This window comes from Canis aureus, chromosome 32 (assembly GCF_053574225.1).
Source record: "Canis aureus isolate CA01 chromosome 32, VMU_Caureus_v.1.0, whole genome shotgun sequence".
Lineage (NCBI taxonomy): Eukaryota > Metazoa > Chordata > Mammalia > Carnivora > Canidae > Canis > Canis aureus.
The window spans coordinates 28189152-28207852 of record NC_135642.1 but is presented as its reverse complement, the minus strand read 5'-3'; the positions used below and the strand labels follow the sequence as shown (position 1 = coordinate 28207852).

The 18701-nt window shown below is 42.3% G+C and overlaps 1 protein-coding gene, 1 long non-coding RNA gene and 1 other non-coding gene across 5 annotated transcripts in view; 1 reads left to right on the top strand and 2 right to left on the bottom strand.

Moving 5' to 3' along the window:
* LIPC (lipase C, hepatic type) overlaps nucleotides 1-5193 on the bottom strand; it is a 159780-nt gene extending 154587 nt beyond the window's left edge. The window contains exon 1 of one of the 3 annotated variants that reach the window (XM_077881255.1): nucleotides 4787-5193. The gene's annotated coding sequence lies outside the window, so the exon portion shown is untranslated. The remainder of the gene's footprint in view (nucleotides 1-4786) is intronic. The other 2 variants (XM_077881253.1, XM_077881254.1) reach the window with 2 other exon arrangements.
* Nucleotides 1-18701, top strand: part of LOC144303295 (uncharacterized) — a 34383-nt gene that overhangs the window by 11631 nt on the left and 4051 nt on the right. The window contains exon 3 of the long non-coding RNA XR_013370358.1: nucleotides 3354-3453. This is a non-coding gene — a long non-coding RNA (uncharacterized LOC144303295). The remainder of the gene's footprint in view (nucleotides 1-3353; nucleotides 3454-18701) is intronic.
* LOC144303698 (U6 spliceosomal RNA) lies at nucleotides 6642-6744 on the bottom strand. Its single transcript, XR_013370676.1, has one exon. It is a non-coding gene; the product is annotated as a U6 spliceosomal RNA (small nuclear RNA).

Here is an 18701-nt window from a genome sequence, read left to right as displayed (position 1 = left end):
TTATCTCTATTGATAAAACTGCTATAGATGGTCTCATTGTATGAGTCTATCACAATTAGTTCGTTCTGCTGGTGGATATTTGTGTGATTTACTTTTTTGTTAGTGTGTTTTTTTGCGGTTACAAACAATGTTGCAATGGACTTGCATTGTCTGCAAGTGAGAACTCCTAGAGTTTACTCCTAGAAGTGAAATCTCAGTGTTGTTAAGATACGGATCTCTTTGGTGTTGCTGGACATTGACTATTTATTCTCAAAATGGTTATGCCAGTGAACACATCCTCATCAAAATGTGAATGTTTCTCCAGTTCTTTCACGTCATCAGCAGCACCAGGTAGTGTCAGACGATTTCATTTTCACCTGTTGATAGATGTAAACTAGTATCTCATTGTTTTAATTTCATCTTTCTGATTACTGGTAAAATAAGCTCAATAAAATAAGGATGCTTCCTTTTATGCGTGTCATCGGTCATTTCAATTTCTTGTGCTATCAACTGCTTGTTCAGATCTTTTGACCATCTTCCTATTGCATCATTAGTGTTTCTCTTATTGATGTCGATTCTTTGTGGTGGCATGAGTTGCAAATTATCTCCTCGAAATCTGCATTATATCTTTTCACATTGCCCGTGGTGTTTTTTTGTTGAACAGTGTTAAACTTTCATGTAGTCAGATCCAGCAGTCTTTTCCTTCAGGAACATCCTGTAGCAGAGGCAAATTTACCTTTACCCTCTTAGGGTTTTTTGGCTGGGCCTGAGGATTAAGCCCACCTAAGATAGACTGACAGAAGAAAAATGTACAAATTTGTGAGTTTTACGGGACACGGGAGCCCTCATGAGGAAATGAAGACCTAAAGAAATGCTCTTATGCGGGGTTGAACAAAGAGAGGCAACGTGGAGGAGTAATTGAATTATGTAGGGAAGCTAAAGGAAGATAAGAAGTGTTTTAACAAGGTCTGTTCATACAGATTTCTTTTAGCTTTTATTCTTTGTTGAAGAATGGTTCTTTCCCCTGGTACTAGAAGGGCATCTTCCACAGGGGAATTCTTATCTCCTGTTTTAGGAAGAAAGGGAAGATTAGAATGTCCTTCTCGAATCTGTTGTTTTTCAAGTGCCTTTGGCTCAAACTGATCCTAATGCCAAAGTGGCATATTGGGGGATGGTAAATTCTAACTCTTCAATCCTTAGTGTCTTTATTTCTTCATATTTTCTTTTAAGTCTCATCAAAAAAAAAAAAAAAAAGAGAGAGAAAAAACTCGAATTCTTTTATAAAAGGTGTCCTTGATTTGTTGTGATCTCTTGGCGTTCCTGGAATTTACCTTTATTGCTTATCACACTGTCGTGTCACAGCTGCATTCTCTAAGCTCAGTGAAAAATGATTTTTCTGCCTATGCTCGTTGGGCCTGATATGGATGAGGTGATACGTGGTTCACACAGGCCATTCCTGCTTTTCGTGCCCTCAGGAAGCTTTGCTAATTGACTGCATTAATTTTTTCATTTATATAGCCATTTATTTATGGATTCACTTAGCCAACAATTATTTTTGGAAAGTCTACTGGGTGCCTGAACTTGGTTGTAATCTTTTCAAACCAGTTTTACTGGAGTTGGCACTTGAGTACGTTTGCCATCCGAAGAGTGTGTTTGTGCATGCGTGTGCATGTGTGGTATTTCTCACAGATTTGTGGATGAGCACGATACTTATCGCTTAAGATGAATTGGGTAGCTGGTCTTGTTTCTCCATGACTGAGAACTTTTTATATCATATGGAAAAATCTGTTTCTTGAATATATAGAAATATTGTTCACTATATTTGTTGAGGTTATATTTCTTTGAGTAGGTGAGGGATTTCTTTAATATGTCTTTCACATTCCTCCTCCTTTATCATCATTTTCATGTTTTCTCCATCTTGTTTTGCCAGCTTTATATTTTGTTTGCCCATTTGGTTGAACATTTAAAATTATCATAAATTGTGCACTGCCATCATTTATAGGTTAAAAGCTTTTATACCAGTTAAATCAATTGTATATTTTTAATTTTGTTGACTCATAATTTTCTTTTATTTACTACATTTCCAAGGGCTTTAATATATCTTATCTTTTCAGAGACCGAACAATTAAATTTACTAATTATTTCCACTGATTTTTTGTTTTTCAACTTGTTTATTTTTGTTCTTCATTGTTATTATTTTCTTCCTATTTTCCCTTATGTTGACTCTCTTCTTTTTATAAGATTTTAAATCAGGGATCCCTGGGTGGCACAGCGGTTTAGCGCCTGCCTTTGGCCCAGGGCGCGATCCTGGAGACCAGGGATCGAATCCCGCGTCGGGCTCCCTGCATGGAGCCTGCTTCTCCCTCTGCCTCTCTCTCTCTCTCTCTCTCTCTCTCTCTGTGGCTATCATGAATAAATAAATAAAATCTTTAAAAAAAAAAAGATTTTAAATCAGATGCTTAGTTTGCTTATATCATATTTCAAAAATGTATCTCGGTCTTTACCTCTGGGCTCTGATTGTTTGTACTCCCCTTACTTTTGACAGGTGGTATTTTCAATTTTATAGTATTCCATAAGTTATTATCATGCTCTTAATTTATTACCTCACCCTGTTGCTAAGGAGAGCTTTCGCTGTTGATTTTCGAATTAGTTACTTTTACTGGTTTTTGTTTCTGTAAATTTTTATTTTTATATTATTTTAGGCTTACAGAAATGTTAAAGGACTAGTATGAAGAACTCCTGTACACCCTTTACCCAGATTCACCATTTGTTTATATTTTGTTTATATTTCCCTGAATATAAAGTATTTTAGTACTATATATAATACTATAGTATATATTATAGGAAATAATTAATATCTAGGTAAATAAATTTATAGATCTAAATATAAAATTAAATTGGGGTTTATCTTATTATATATTGTAAATACACTGTATATATGTGTGTGTATGTATGTGTATATATATGTTTGTGGCAACCACTGAAATGACTGTATGTTCACAGCAATCTCCAACTATAGGGCACTCAATATGTTAATATTAATTTTCTTCTTGTACTATTTTTTAAAGAAGTGTATATTTATTTCATATTATATTATTATTTATTGTACATTACCTTTATATTTATAGTAAAAAAATAAAGCAAAATAACAAAAATCACCAGAAATCCCAGGGCATACCGATGAGCACTGTTAGTATTTAGAGATATATTTTCTAGACTTTGGCTTTCAATCCACAAAGATTCTGGGCTTTTCTTCCTAGTTAAATAAAGTATAAGTACATTGAAAATATGGCATCATAATTATATGATGTGTGGATTTTAGCTTTCCTTTAAGTCTTAGTATTATATTATTGTATGTACTTTTTTTAAAGCAGTCTCCATGCCCAGCTTGGAGCCCAACACAGGGCTTGAACTCACGACCTGAGATGGAGATGTGAGCTGAGAGTTGGCCGCTTAACTGACTGAGCCATCCAGGTATTCCTATTTTATGTACTTTATAGATAAAATTCATAACATCTTTGCAAAGTAGAGCCACATTTTAGATGATGGATCCAAGGTTCAGAGAGGTTCAATAAAATGCCTAGGTCACACAGAGGTAAGAGATGGAGTTACAGTTTAAACCCTGGACTGTTTCCTTCAAGGCTATAGGCTCAATTGTTATTTTATCTAAAGTTCCTTTCATTGCATTTTTACTTATATCGTTAACATTTAGCTTTATTGCACTGTGGTGAGAAAATATATCTATATAACTTTCCTCTGGATTCATTTTTGGAACCTTAATTTAAGAGTTATATATATATATATATATATACAATTTCCAATACCTTGAGAAAAATGTATAGTTAATGTTGTTACTGAATTCAAAATATGCCCACTAGTTCTAGTATACTAAGCGTAGCATTCATAACCTCTATTTTATTTTTCAAATTATATCTACTGTTGTCATTTCTTCAATTACTTTTAACTTTTTTGTCTGTTGAAATCTGCCTATTTAATTTTTAAGATTGTCTAATTTTTATCTTAGTCTGATCATGAATTCACATCTCCCGTTATGGTAGTCTGGTTTTTAAAGTTTATTCCTTTTGTTTTTGCACTTCTAACTTTGGTAATCCATGTCTTCACTGTTGTTTCTATATTTTTCATTATAATCAGGAACCTCTTTGTACTCCACTTCTTTGATTTTAAGATCTCTTTTATATGATCCCACTTTTACCAGCTGTTTCCTTTTTGTTATACAAGTTTCTTCAATAAAACTTTTTATATTTTTAGCATTTCAGCATCATTTTATTACAGATACCTATCTTTAAGCAACAAACATGTTGTTGGGTCTTACGATTTAATCTAATAGGGGAATTTGTCTTTGGAGAAACGAACGGCCTATATATATGGTCTCCCTTGGAATGCAGCTGGTACAGTGATAAGAGATGGACTCTTGGCTACAAGCTATGGGCTTTCTGCAAATTACTTAAGGATTCCATGAGGAAGTTACCAGTTTCCTTATCTGTAAAATCGTGTTAATTAAGAGTATAAACCTTACTGAGTTGTTGCGAAGATTAAATGAGATCAAGAACATTCTGGAATAGAAGCAGAGTAAAGCATATTAAACTATTATTTGTAAAATGTCACTGTCATTTTCGGCTATTCTAGATACCAGGCCTGGAAATTTCATTCAAAGCAAGTTTCTTGGCAATAGCATATAAAACAATTTCTTAAAACAACGATCTGTGCTCAACATGGGCGAAATGAGCTCCATACTTTTCTCTAAACTCATCTCAAATTTCTCCTTGAGATAATGGGAATAACTTACAGTAAAATTGCTGAGAAGCAGTGGTCAGGTTTCAGCTCGACTGGTCCAGCTCTACTTCTGGCTGCGCTGTGGAGTTTCACAGCTTGACTTAAATTCAGCCCTGTCAGGAATCACCGTGTCGTTTTCCATTTAATTCATTAAGTATTTAGGTGGCCCAAATAAGTCGTTTGCTTCCATGAGGGGGATCAAAGCGACAGAGTTAGCTGGCTTCTTCTCTTGTCATTGGGCGTGGAAAAACTGACGGTAAGAAAAACAAACCAAGCAGTGATGGATTTTCTACTTCCTGGATCATGGAATTTGCTCGTCCAATGACAGCCATCTGGTGGGCAACCAGACATGAGGTCAGCCCAGCGTTCTCCTTCCAGCAACCCTCCAGCTCCTGTACAGCCGAACCCCTGCATCAGTTCAAGCTGCTAGGAGCTGAAGCTGAGTTCATACTTCTGCTCCAAAGGACCAAAGAGGGACAGAGAGGAAAGTGAAAGAAGTCTGAGGATTCCACTAGCATCTGTTTTCAACTTTCCAAAATGGTCTTTGTGTTTCAGGATCCAGTTAACCTTAAATCAGACGAGGCTATATCACTAAAGTGAGGAATAAATATCCTAGAGTATTATAATCTGATAAACTCCAGAATGACATGATTGATTTTTGTTGTGTGAGCTTCAAATCTCTGATAGCTTCTCTTTGATCAGTGAGAGGGAGAGATGGGTGCATTTCCCCACCTGAGGCAACAGAGCTGTTTTCCTTTCTTAAACCTCTGTGATGATCATAATCATCTTGTCTCTTGTTAAACATATGCTTCCAAGTCCCTCCCCAGAGACTCTGATTCAGTGCATCTGGGACGGGGCCTCAGATGTGTGTTCTTGACAGGAGAAGAGCTCGGGCAATATTGGGGTAGATGGAAGGAATTGTCTGTTTTTAGAATCAGACGGCTCTGGGCTTAAATCCTGGGTCTTTCACCTACTAGTTATGGGGTCTTGCACAAATTAGTTAACCTTCCTTAACCTCATCTGAAAAACAGTAGAGATAAAAACATCGACCTCAAAGTGCTGTCGAGAAGATTCAAAGGACAGGCCCTGGGTTGCTCCTGTTTTTCTGGCTGCTGCCAAATCATTTCTGCCCGAGTTCATTGGAAGGTTATCTTACTTAGTATGTAGGCATAATGGTTTTTGTTGTTCATCTGCTTTTGCTGTTGTGGGTTTTTTGTTTTGTCCTGTTTGCTTATCTTTTCCATCTCTTTGGCAGATATGTATAAAGCTTTTACCGTGTACTAGAAACTGGGATTCCCAAAACCCCCCAAGCACCTCCTTGCTGGTGTGGAATGTCCACACGACCCACCCTAGGGTTTTGAAGAGGCTGACCAAAATCTTGTGTGAGTGACTTGATGTTAACGGGTCCCTAATTGTGTAGGGGACTTCCTGAAATTAGGAGTGTCATGTCCTTATCCCGCCTTTGTATCAGAATTCTAGTTTTCTTGAATCCAATCATATGTGTATGCATATGTGTGTGTGTGTGCGCGCACGCGCGTGTGTGTGAATTTTTTTCTCTGTAGTTAAAGCAATTTTTTCTCCTCTGCTTTACTGAGATATTATTGACAGATATGTAACTTTAAGGTTTACAACATGATGATTAGATACTTGTATATATTGCAAAATGATTACCACGATATAATTAGTTAACATCTCTATCCTTCACATAATTATGTGCGTGTGTGTGTGCGCGCATGCCTGCACATGCACAGTGATAGCATTTAAGATCTATTCTGTTAACAACTTTCAAGTATATAATACAGTGTTGTTAAGTATAGTCACTATCCTGTGAATTAGATCCCTGGATCTTATTTATCTTATAGTGGGAGTTCATTAAGGAATGCTTTATGAATTTGCCTGTCATCTTTGAGCAGGGACCATGCTAATGTTCCCTGTAACATTCCAGTTTTAGCATATGTGCTGCCAAAGCAAGGATCATGTGTATATTTTTTTCTTCAACAGAAAATATACACTTAAATGATCCCATTTGTTTTTTACACAGAATGTGTTCTAGGTGCTTTGCGCTATGCAGTCTTCCCCTCCTGGCAAGAAAAGCCTTTGCACTTGTTTTTACTTTCATCCTAATAAGAATCCATCAGATCTCTGAGGAATATACTTACACTTTCTTTATATTTAGCCTTGCTTCAAAAGAATTTAAGACACTTTTTAAAGATGCAAATGATGCAAGACTTACTTAAAAAAAATTCAGGTATGGAAGATAAGGATGGGAAAAATAAGGTGAATTCATGAATGAGGTTTCACATCATGTTCATGTTCTACTCTTCTTTTCGCTTTCTGGTCATGGGCCAGATAATTTGATCCGAACTTTCAAGCAGTCATTGCAAACCTTCTGCAACCCGGAGAGGAAGGTGATGATCCTCAAGCCAATTATTAGGATCATCATTTCTATGAGCCCTGAATTTCATTTTATCTTTTCCACTAGCCCAAGACTTTAAGTCCAAATCAACATTAGTGTCATTAAGGATCTACAAGAAGGGTCATGAAATGGCATGGAGAACTGTGCTCTCCAACATACTGGCCAAATACGAAAATGAATCAAGGAATAAGGAGGCCTCTCACTGCAGAGGAGATGACAGCTGGGTGGAAGAGCTGGGCCAAGGACCAGCCAATCCCCTGGTCCAGAAGTCATAGCCATGGCAACGGTAGTGCCCGCAGCTCTCCTACCAGCAATGACACCCTGAAGAAGCACCGGGAAAGAGAGGAGCCTGTCAGACTTCCAGGTTAGGCTCTTGGTGAAGGACATTTATGTATTTTTTTATTCACAATCACTGGGGGAAAATAAACAGCCTCTCTCATGTTCACCTTGCAGACCCAAATCTACAAAGCAAAGGCAAATGTCCAGCGGCACAGCCTGCTGAGGCCAGGTGTGAGTCTCTCGTCAAGGAAACCTGTTGCCTACCTCCGATTTCCTTTTATTCTCTTTACTTTCTAGTAAGAGTGCTGCTCAGGACTTTTCAACAGGAAAAGCCCAGAAGAGGATAGTTACGTTTGAAGCCACCATTCTCGTCTGCCTCATTCATTTCAAACAGAGGTACCTCTCAAAGAGAGAAGGCCTGTGTACAAGCACAAATGCTCGCTGCATTCTCTTGCCGTCGGCTGTGATGTGGTGGCTTTTGATTCTGCACAGAACCTGCCTTGTTTCAGAAACTGATGGATGGAGGCCCCTGAATGAAGGAGACAAGAACAAACGAGCAAGGCTCCTGGTAAGGCAAGGGACTTCAAGAGAATGGGCTTGAAAGCACTTAAAAGGTAAACACGGCATCCAGGAAAGTAAAGAATTCTCAGAGGCATTGCGCTGTTCCTGGTTGATAATTTGCAGTTCTTAAGGCTCTTCACATGTTTGTGCAAACACAGGTAAGCTCTTTGGAGACATCTGACTTGGGATTTTAGGCTTTTTTTTTCCTTTTTTTTCTTTTTTTTTTTTGGTGGAGGGGAAAAAAAGATGAAGTCCACACATGTCAGAAAGCAGGAAACACTAAGTGAAATTAAAAACAAAACAAAACAAAACAAAACAAAAACCAAAAAAAAAAACCACGGGCTGAGTTGAGTTTAAGGCAGTGAAATAGAAAACAATGCCTTGCGAGACCTAGTAATGCAGCATCCCTGTAGAGGAGAGGGCATGTGATTTCTCTTTCGAAGGATGTGGAAAAGCCCGCAGGGCTCATTATCAACACCACGGGCAGTGTGAGAGCTGCTCTGTGTAAGCTCTGGGAGATGGGCTTCCTCTTCCTGTAAACCCTTGTCCTTCCCTTTTGCCTAGTAGATACATGCAAACTGGTGAAAAATCAACATGAGAAATCTAGCCACCTGAATATATTTGTAAGAAAACCCTATCAAACCCCTGTGGGTCAGCATTCTTCATGAGTTGGGGTGGGGAGGGGGCACCTTGCAGGCTGAGCAGCTGCAGGATGAGGAGGGGACTGGGGGAGGGAGGGAGTTAAATGAAGCAGGAATCCACGTCCCGGTCATTGGTTCTTATTCACCATGTTCCCATTTAAAAAAAACGTCCACCAGCTAGGTGGGATTATTACACTGTGTAACTACATTAGGGTTAATAGGTCAGTTTCACACAAAAAAGTTGATTGAATCAGACACTCTTGGTTGTCCACCCAGCAGCCATTAATTTTAATTTTTTGGCTTACAGAGTCCCTGTTTTGATTGCAAGTCCTCCTGCCCTTATTATGAATCGGGGAAGCGTGACCCTGGGTTGACCTTCAAGAATAAATCCTGATTTTTTTTTTTTTTCCAATGGCAACTGAGGTAGATGGAATTTTCAGATGGCTCCCATGACTGTCACTCTCTGGTGTTAACACCTATGATTATGGCAAAAGGCAGATTATCTGGGTGGGCTTACTCTAATTGCATTTTAAAAAATATTTTATTTATTTATTCATGAGAGACACACAGAGAGAGGCAGAAATATAGGCAGAGGCAGAAGCAGGGTCGCTGCCAGGAGCCCAATGGGGGACTCGGTCCCAGGACCCCAGGATTGTGATCTGAGCCAAAGGCAGATGCTCAACCACTGAGCCACCAAGGTGCCCCTCTAATTGCATTTTCAAAGCAGAAGGTTTTCTTCAGCTGGTGGCAGAAGGGAAAGTCAGAGAGATGGAAGCATGAGAAGGAGTCAGTGCACTGTTGCTGGCATTAAAGATGGAAGGGGCCTTGCTCAAGGGTGGAGAATGGCCTTTGGACTTGAGAGTGAGCCTGGTGGATTGCCAAGGAGGCCATGGGGACTTCAGTCCCACAGCTGCAAGGAACTGAACTCTACCAACACTCTGCATGAGCTTGGAAGCAGATTCTTCCCTAGAGCTCCAGATGAGAGCTCAGACCAGCTAACACCTTGAGCAAGTACCTAAGCAGAGAACCTACACGAGCCTTCCCGGACTTCTGACGTATAGAACTGTGAGAAAATAAACAGGTATTGTCTTAAGCTCCCAAGACTTCCACTGCATTAAGCTCTAACACAGCAGTAGAAAACTAATAAAGCAAGTGTCAAGGAATCCATATTTCTGCTCAGGAAAAATTAGTTTTCAGCTCTGACCCTAATCAGGAATCAGAAAGTGACCAGCAGCAGAGACTGTTGATTAAGCTCTCCAATAGCCATTCCCCACTCTCCCCATTGTGCACCGCTCCCTCCCCATGGAAGTTACAAATACCAGATTCTTGCTGCTGGGTGGCCACGTGATGTGGGTCTGCCTCTGGATAAAATCCTGCGACAACATGAAACAAAAGTTGGAGCAGCCATTTTATAGATGCGAGGTGACGAGCCTAACCATGGGAGACTGGAAAGGAGGACAGATCGTGGTTCTTTCAATGCATTATTTTTTTTTTCTTTTATGACAGTTGCAAGCTACAGAGCTAGCCCTGGAATTACCTAAATTGGCACCTCTTGTTATGTAAGAGAATTGTTTTTATTGCCTAAGGCACTCTTAGTTGGTTTTTCTGTTGCTTGAAGCTGAACAAAACCTTACTGATACATTACCCTTTCTATCGAAAAAGCATTACAGGGATCCCTGGGTGGCGCAGTGGTTTGGCGCCTGCCTTTGGCCCAGGGCGCGATCCTGGAGACCCGGGATTGAATCCCACGTCGGGCTCCCGGTGCATGGAGCCTGCTTCTCCCTCTGCCTGTGTCTCTGCCTCTCTCTCTCTCTCTGTGACTATCATAAATAAATAAAAAAAAAAATTAAAAAAAAAAAAAAAGAAAAAGCATTTCAGGTGGAGACATCTGAGGGAGAGTGAGCGTAGAGGTTGAGAACCTGGCTTTTGGCACAGGTAACAAAGCGTCCATAGGCAACTGGGGACTTGAAGGGCAAAGATTCCTTGAGATTCTTTTCCCTTGCATAAAAGTTTATGTGGCCACTGATCTAAGCTATACATTAAGTACTAGTCATATGGCCTTGGACCACTCATCTAAACTTGGTGAGCTTCAATTTACTCATTTGCAAAGTGGGGATAACAACCCCTTTGTCACTTGGTTTTATGGGGGTCAGACTTTATCGTCTATTTTTACTTGTTTTGGGAACTTCATAGGGCAGCCTGGTCTACTGTCAGAGCCTTGCTTGGTGCATGGCATATAGGAGGTATGCTCAGTAAGTATTTGTTGGGCCGATGTGTTGTGTCTGTTTGTCCATATCCGGGGTATTCGCAGTGCACCGTGAGCTGGGAGGTGGGGCTGCTTGCTGACTGGGTGCTCCATACAGCACCTACCCCAGATACAACTTAAGGAAGGATTTTATTAAATGCTTTCTTCTTGGCAGGGATGTATTAGGCTCTGCCATTGACACAGAGAATTCGACTTTTGTTTTCCACATATTTTCCGCTAAATATGCTGTGACAAGGTGTCTCTTTTGATCAGGGACATTGCCAATTTCTCCTTTGATCAGGGACACTGTCAATTATTCTTCTCCCGTCCCGACTTTCTCTATGATTCAGAGTGTGAAGCTATCTGTTGACTTTGACCTCTCATGGTTATGTGAGGTGCTTTGGCTCCAATCAGCAGGGTTGTGTCCAAGGCAGGCTGGCCTCCTGTGAGCTCCCAGGCTGCTGAATCAGTCATCCGGCAGGTGACAGGTGGTGCCTTTAAGACATTGTGGAGCAAAAGGAGATAGCCACACCTGGCCCTTCCCTATTGCAGACAAACCAGGACACTATCTGCTTCCTCGGGCTTGCCCCCCTGTAACATCATCCACTTCCTTGACTCCTCATCTATGGTCTCCTCACTTCATGTACCCACTCCTGGGTCTCATCAACCTCTTCCAGCTGGACTCCTGGGACTGTTGCTTGCCACTGATTCTCTAGGCTCAGGGATCCTGGGTTTTGGTCTTGCTGTGCTCCATACCGCGGTGGCTGTGAAACATGCAGAAACCCCACCGAGAGCCCACAGACTGGCATCCAAGGAAGGCTTGTTTCAGATTGCTCCCCCAAAGGAATTATCCTGGAGGAAGACAGGAGAAGATCAAGGGCTTAGGGGCTAGGAACACATCAGCTAGTGAGGCTGGAGACACTGCAGTCTGGGCGACTTAGCCAGTCACAGAGAGGCCAGGCCGAGCCAACCTTGAAATAGCGAAGTTAGCGCTGATGAAAGGGTGAGGGTGCATGGGGGTCAACTATGAGAGAGGGAAACCGAGATCAGAGAAGGCAAAGAAGAACTGAGAAAGCAAGACCCTAGGCTGAGAGCAGTGGGGTTGAGGATAAAGAACGTGCGCTGGGGTCAGAGGCTGGGGGTGTGAGGCCTGCTCTGTCTCTCCTTTTACTCTTTCTGTGAGATACCTGCACTGGCGGCCTCGCGGGCTTATTGTGCATTTTCAGGGATCTGAAATGAACACGACAGTCGTCTAGACAATACTGTAAAACCGTCATGGACATTGAAGTCCCCTTGGCATTTCAGTTTCTTCCTGTATTTTTTTTTTATTGGAATTCAATTTTCCAACATTTAGTGTAACACCCAGTGCTCATTCCAAGTGCCCCACTCAGTGCCCATCACCCAGTCACCCCAACTCCCCGCCCACCTCCCTTTCCACCACCCCTTGTTCATTTCCCAGAGGAAGGTGTCTCATGCTTTGTCACCCTCACTGATATTTTCACTCATTTTTTTTCCTTTCCCTTTATTCCCTTTCACTAATTTTTATATTCCCCAAAGAATAATGTATGTTTGATACAAGGCGCGGGTGAGGACTTTCCATTCCCCCGGGGCAGTGGCAGTGGCAGTGACGGCAGCAGGGGCCGCGTGTGGGGCAGGACAGTCTTCAGACTGCAGCAGGGCTGGTGACGGGCACTTGGAATGGGTCACGAGAGCAGTGCCCGCCCCAACTGACAGCTCAGAAGTTCAGTGGTGGAAAGTCCCCAGCTTCTGTGAAGAGCCGATTAAAGACACACACGGCTTTATTTACAGTCACAGGTCAGTGGGAACAAAACATGAGCCAGGGAAGAAAATTGGTTTTAAAATAGGTCAGCATCTCATGCATTCCTAGAACTGGGAAGAAACCTAGAAGGTGCCTACCGGGTGGCCACCCAGGGTCTGCCTGCGGGGCCCAGCCAGGAAAGGGGCCCCCGGCCCCCCGCTGCTGGGCACCTCTGCTGATCCCCTTCCTCCTCCCCCTCCCTCTCCTCACGGGACCCTCAGTGCAGTGCTTGTCCCCCGTCCCTTGCTCACCACAATCCTGGATCTCTTCACTTGTTTCTGCCCAGCTGCTCCCTTTCAGACAGTCAAGGTTTTCTAATTTAGTTTTTTTTTTAAATTTATTTATTTATGGGAGATACAGAGAGAGAGAGAGAGAGAGAGAGAGAGAGAGAGACACAGGCAGAGGGAGAAGCAGACTCCATGCAGGAAGCCTGATGTGGGACTCGATCCCAGGACTCCAGGATCAGGCCCTGGGCCCAAGTCGGTGCTAAACCGCTGAGCCACCCAGGGATCCCTCTAATTTAGTTTGTAATTACACTTTTCCTTTTGAGGTAACTACAGATTCATATGGAATTAGTTGTACTAAGCCAGACAGAGCCATCCTGGGAGCCCTTTAGCTGGGGTGCCCCGGCGCCCAGCAGCCACGAAGCACCTGCTGAGTAAGCGCAGATGCCCACCGCCAGGAACCCAGGCTTGATGTGGGCAGTGCCCCCCCCCCCCCCCCCCGTACTGTGGGGAGCCCCAAGGGATATGAACCTGGACCAGGAGCGCCGCTGCCCCCAGGCGGCGTCCAGTGCCTGGCTGGGGGGCACAGCCTGCTTCCCCCGCTTTTCTTCCTGGGCCTTTCTCCCAGTGGCTCCCAGATCCTCTGTGGCAGTCCCAGTGGGACCAGCTGGAGCTTCTCCTCCACAAGCCTGTTCTAGAGGAGAGCCAGAGGGCGTGAACTCTCCCCCCAAACCCCCCTCCACCAGCTCCCCCAAGACACACACAGCTTTTCCTAAAGGAAAGCCATTCCACTAACTGTCAGAGCTGGACTAGAACTGTCAAAGCATTCAGAGCCACCTCGAGTCACAGTTCCATTTCCCCTGCATTGGTGTAAAAATATCATACTTTTTCATCAAAGTGGAAAACAACGACACAGAAAAGCTGAGACCTGGGTGACTCTCAGAACCGGGCAGGAGTCAGCAATGTCTTATGGATGGAAGCAGAAGATTTGAACACTGTGGACAGCGGACACGTGGGCTCGCACCCCACTTCCTGCCTCCCCCACCCCCACCTCCTCCTGGCCCCTGCTGTGCCAAACTCAGTCGGGTTTTTCCCAGGGCCACTGTGCACAGGGCTGTCCCACATGAGCCCAGATGGCTGCCTTTATGATGGCTCTGTGATGCCTCATTACCCATATTATGTACTAGTATGTGCATCACATGTTAAATTAACGGTATCGGCTGTGCTAGGGTAATGGATTGGCTGGTTACCCTCTTTCCGAGCAGTTACTCAGGCTTGCCATCTGGCGAATCTAATAACCAGGTGGTGAACCTAAATAACCTCACTTTGATGGAGGTAGAAGGGACCCCGGTTGGCTCTGTTCCTGCCATCTGCACCCTTCTTCTTTAGGAGACACGTCCAGAGACTTGGAGTCATGCTATTCCTTAATCGAGTAGTTCTTAGTTATTAGAAGCACTCTCACTTCATTTATGCAGAACTATGGTCTCCAGCGTCTTTGCCAATTTAGAAAACATGTAGGAGCCAGGAGGGGAGCCAACAAAGGCTGTGTACAGCCAAATGGCATAAGCTTCCTCCCACCAAAGCTCTTGGGCCTCTCTCACAAGACAGCTTTTTTGGAGTTTTGCTCAGAAGATATTTACTCCTACTTTACACTCAGTGATAACCGTGGAGCTCTTTGGATTTCGAAAGATTCAGTGTATTGGAGGCTGTGGAGTAGAGGCGAGGAGAGGGTGTGTAACAGCCAGACACTAGGAGAAATAATGAGGAATGCCTGACGGTACTGAAACTATTTAAAGCAGATCCAAGAACTAAAAACACAGCAAACTGGGGGCGTTTAGTGAGGGGCAAAGTGTGCCACAGCCTTGAATATTAACAGAGAACACTACAGTGTAATGATGGATATAATGCAACAAACCCACATCGTCAGCATCATTAATTGTGATTACTAGACACATTTTAGGGGCGGAGACCTATGTCCTACATTGGAGGGTCAGAGACCTATGTCATACGTTATGGAAAGGTCTTCTCTAAATGGTTAAAAAGTTCGACACATAAGGAATTAAATCCTCAGGTCTTTGAGAAAAATCATGTATGTATGATTTTGACCCCCTTCCCCAGCGTCCCCGTCCCTGTGAGGCTGACGCCCTTATTAAAGCCTCCAGATTCCAGCTTGTGCTTGGGAGATGGGGACATACAGGTCACCTTCCTTCTGGCAAGGCTTCTTATTTATTACCATTGCTGTAGGGCAATTCCTTCTTTTGATAGGCCACATAGAGGCATAGAGTTTGGATAGGTTTCCGCTATGAGCCCTTGTGCGCCACACCCCGTGGGCCACACCCTGTGCCCACCCGCCTGCCCTGTTCTGTTCCTTGGAACGCTTTGCCTCTGCTTTGTGCTGTTCGCTTTGTTCTCCACCTTCATAGCAGTAGTTATTCTGTTTTCCAAATGGAGCATCTGCACCAGCTTAATGTAACTTTTGATTTTGGGTCGATTTGTTTTAAGCTCTATTGTCACCAATAAAATCTTAATAAACAAACAAACAAACAAACAAAAAAGATTCGAGTGAGCAAAGTGAATTAAACTATTGCATAAGGTTTTAAAAAGACCTATATTTTCATTAGCCGAGATTAGGTAGGTTCACCGAGGAAAATTCAGAAAAATATATAAGAAAAAGAATAAAATAAAACATAGCTATAATCCCCAGCTCCAAGATATAATCAGTATAAATATTTTGCTTGCTTTCTTGTTCCCTCTGCACATATATTTTATATTTCTATCCATTCATCTATCTGTCATCTATAACTATTTGGAGCTAATACATAAGAAATGGAATCATACCATTCTGTAATTTGCATTTACCTCCACTTAATGCACAGGTAAGATGCTTTTCATGCTAATAAGTAAACCTCTTCAACATCATTTTAATGGCTGCATTGTATTTCATGATATGATAGCCATCCAAGAAGTTAGCATAATTTAGTGATTACTTATAAAAGCATATATTGCACAGCGATATCTGGAAAGTAAAAAAAAAAAAAAAAAATTATGAGCAAGTAGGGCATGGAGACTTTCTCTATATAATCACCGCCAGACAATTTCACTGCTGTGGCAGCAAAATTGAAAGCTTCAAAGCCAGGCCTCTCATCTTCATGAGCCATATTGGCTGCTTGCCTCTTGTTGGGCACTTAGAGCCCTGTATCTGTAAAGATGTTTTTGGCTGTAAATAACAGAAAACTCAAAGTAGCTTAAGTAATTAAAAATATTTTACGTTATAAGAATCCTGGAGATAAGGCTGATCCAGGGCTTGTTAATGCAATGACTTAAAGGCATCACTAAAGAGTTGTATTTTTCTCAACTTTTTTTTCCTCTCTCTCCAGAGGGCCCCAAAATTTTGGCAGCTCTTCCAGTTACTACATGAAGACAAGATAATATCCAGAAGCAGAAAAGGAGATGTTCTCTTCTTTGGGGCCTCTTTTTTAAAAAATTATTTTTAATTTTGGTAAAACATCCATCACGTAAAATTTGTCATCTTAACCATTTTTTTAGTATACGGTTTGGTAGTGGGAAGTATATTCACACTGTTGTGCAACAGATCTCCTGAACTATTTTCATCTTGCAAAACTGAAAGTCTATGTCCATTAACTGACAACTCCAAATTCCCCCTTCACCCTAGCTAGCCTCTGGCAGCAGGCCTACTTGTTGTCTCTATGAACTGGATTCCTGTAGGAATCTCATGTAAGTAGAATCATATGGTATTTGTTCTTTTGTGACTGGCTTCTTTCACTTACCATAATGTCCTAAAGTTTCATCCATATTTTATCATGTGTTAGAACCTCCTTCCTTTTTAAGGTTGGATAATATTCCATTCTATACATATACTATATTTTGTTTATCTATTCATCCACTGATAGACACTTGGGCTGCTTCCACCTTTTGGCCATTGTAAATAATGCTACTACGAAATGGGTGCACACATATCTGTTTGAGATCTTCTTTCAATTCTTTTGTCTCTACATTCAGAAGTGGAATTACTGGATCATATGGTAATTCTACTTATAATTTTCTGAGGAACTGCCAAACTGTTTTCCAGAGTGCCATTTTGCATTCCCACAATGCAATGTGTTCTTTTTTTAAAAATTTTTTTTATTTATTTATGATAGTCACAGAGAGAGAGGCAGAGGGAGAAGCAGGCTCCATGCACTGGGAGCCCGATGTGGGATTTGATCCCGGGTCTCCAGGATCGCGCCCTGGGCCAAAGGCAGGCGCCAAACCACTGTGCCACCCAGGGATCCCTACAATGTGTTCTAATTTCTCCACCTCTTTGCCAATACTTATTGTATTCTTTCCTTCCTTCCTTTCTTCTTGTCAATAGTACCCATCTTAATGAGTTTGAGGTGGCCCTTGTGTTTCTTTTTACTACCAAGGAAACATTTATGCTCATTTCTCCTGACTCATTGGTTAGAATTATGCTTACAGGTCTAGTATTAAATCAATCACTGATAAGAAAAGTGGAACCACACTTTGTTTATTTAGGCCAAGCAGCATGTGCCCTAGGACTGAGAGTTCTGAATATATATATATATATATATATATATATATATATAGTCATATATATATATGCTATTTCTTAACTGAGTAGTTCTTGGTTATTTTTATTAGTTATATATCTACACATATTTCTTTTTTGAGCTTACTTTATGTATTTGAGAGAAAGAGAGAGAGAACAAGAGCAGGGGGCAGAGGCAGAGGCAGAGGGAGAAGCAGACTCCCACTGAGCAGGGAGCCCCATGTGGAACTCTATCCCAGGACCCTGAACCGATGCTTAACTGACTGAGCCACCTAGGCGCCCACTCTGGCACTATATTAAGGGCCAGCTGTTTGTGTCTCATAGTGAAGAGCAGTGCTTTTTAATTATTAAACTCTAATGTGCAAACAAATCACCAGAAGAAGTTAAAATGCAGATTCTGACTCCCTGGGGCAGTGCCTGAGGGTCTGCATTTCTAATCACTCCCAGGTGATACTGATGCAGCTGAACCCAGACCCCACTGAATAGTGAGGGTCTAGCACATGCACCAGAATCCCCTGGAGGGCTTGTTAACACCCAGATTGCCAGACCCTGACACCAAAGCATGTGATTTAGTAGGTCTGGGTGGGGGCCCAAGAACTTCGAACCGGTTCTTCCTAAGTGATGCCGATGCTCCTGGTTCCTGGAACACATCCTGACAACCACTGGCTTAGAGGACAGTCGCTGGAGCCAGGCCATTAGCTTTGTGCCCAGAGGCCCACTTCGTCCCTGTGTAACCTCAGTGGGTTGCTTAACCAGTTTCCTGATTTGTTAACCAGGGATGATAACACTACCTCGGTTAGATGACTTTGGGAGGCGCTGCGTTATGCACTACATAATGTTAAGTCATTATTTGGCGTTCCTTTCAAATAGGTAGGATTAAAGTGGGCACATTCGCTGCTCTCCGGGAAAATCTTTTAGGAGGCAGGGTGTCCCTCTCCCAGGTGTGTTGGAGAAGCTCTCTTCTTTCACTTGTGCCTGTAACTCGAGAAGCAGCCCAGACCGACTTTTTTCCACCACGCTGTTGGCTCCTCATTAAGTGCGGGGATGCTGGGTACTGCCAGCCTTTAACCTGGATGGCCAGGATCCTTATAAATAAAGAATGCAGCAAAACCAAATGAGGGCAGCAGCATCGCAGGCTGCAGCAACGAGTCTCCCCCAGCTTCCCCGCAAGGGCCT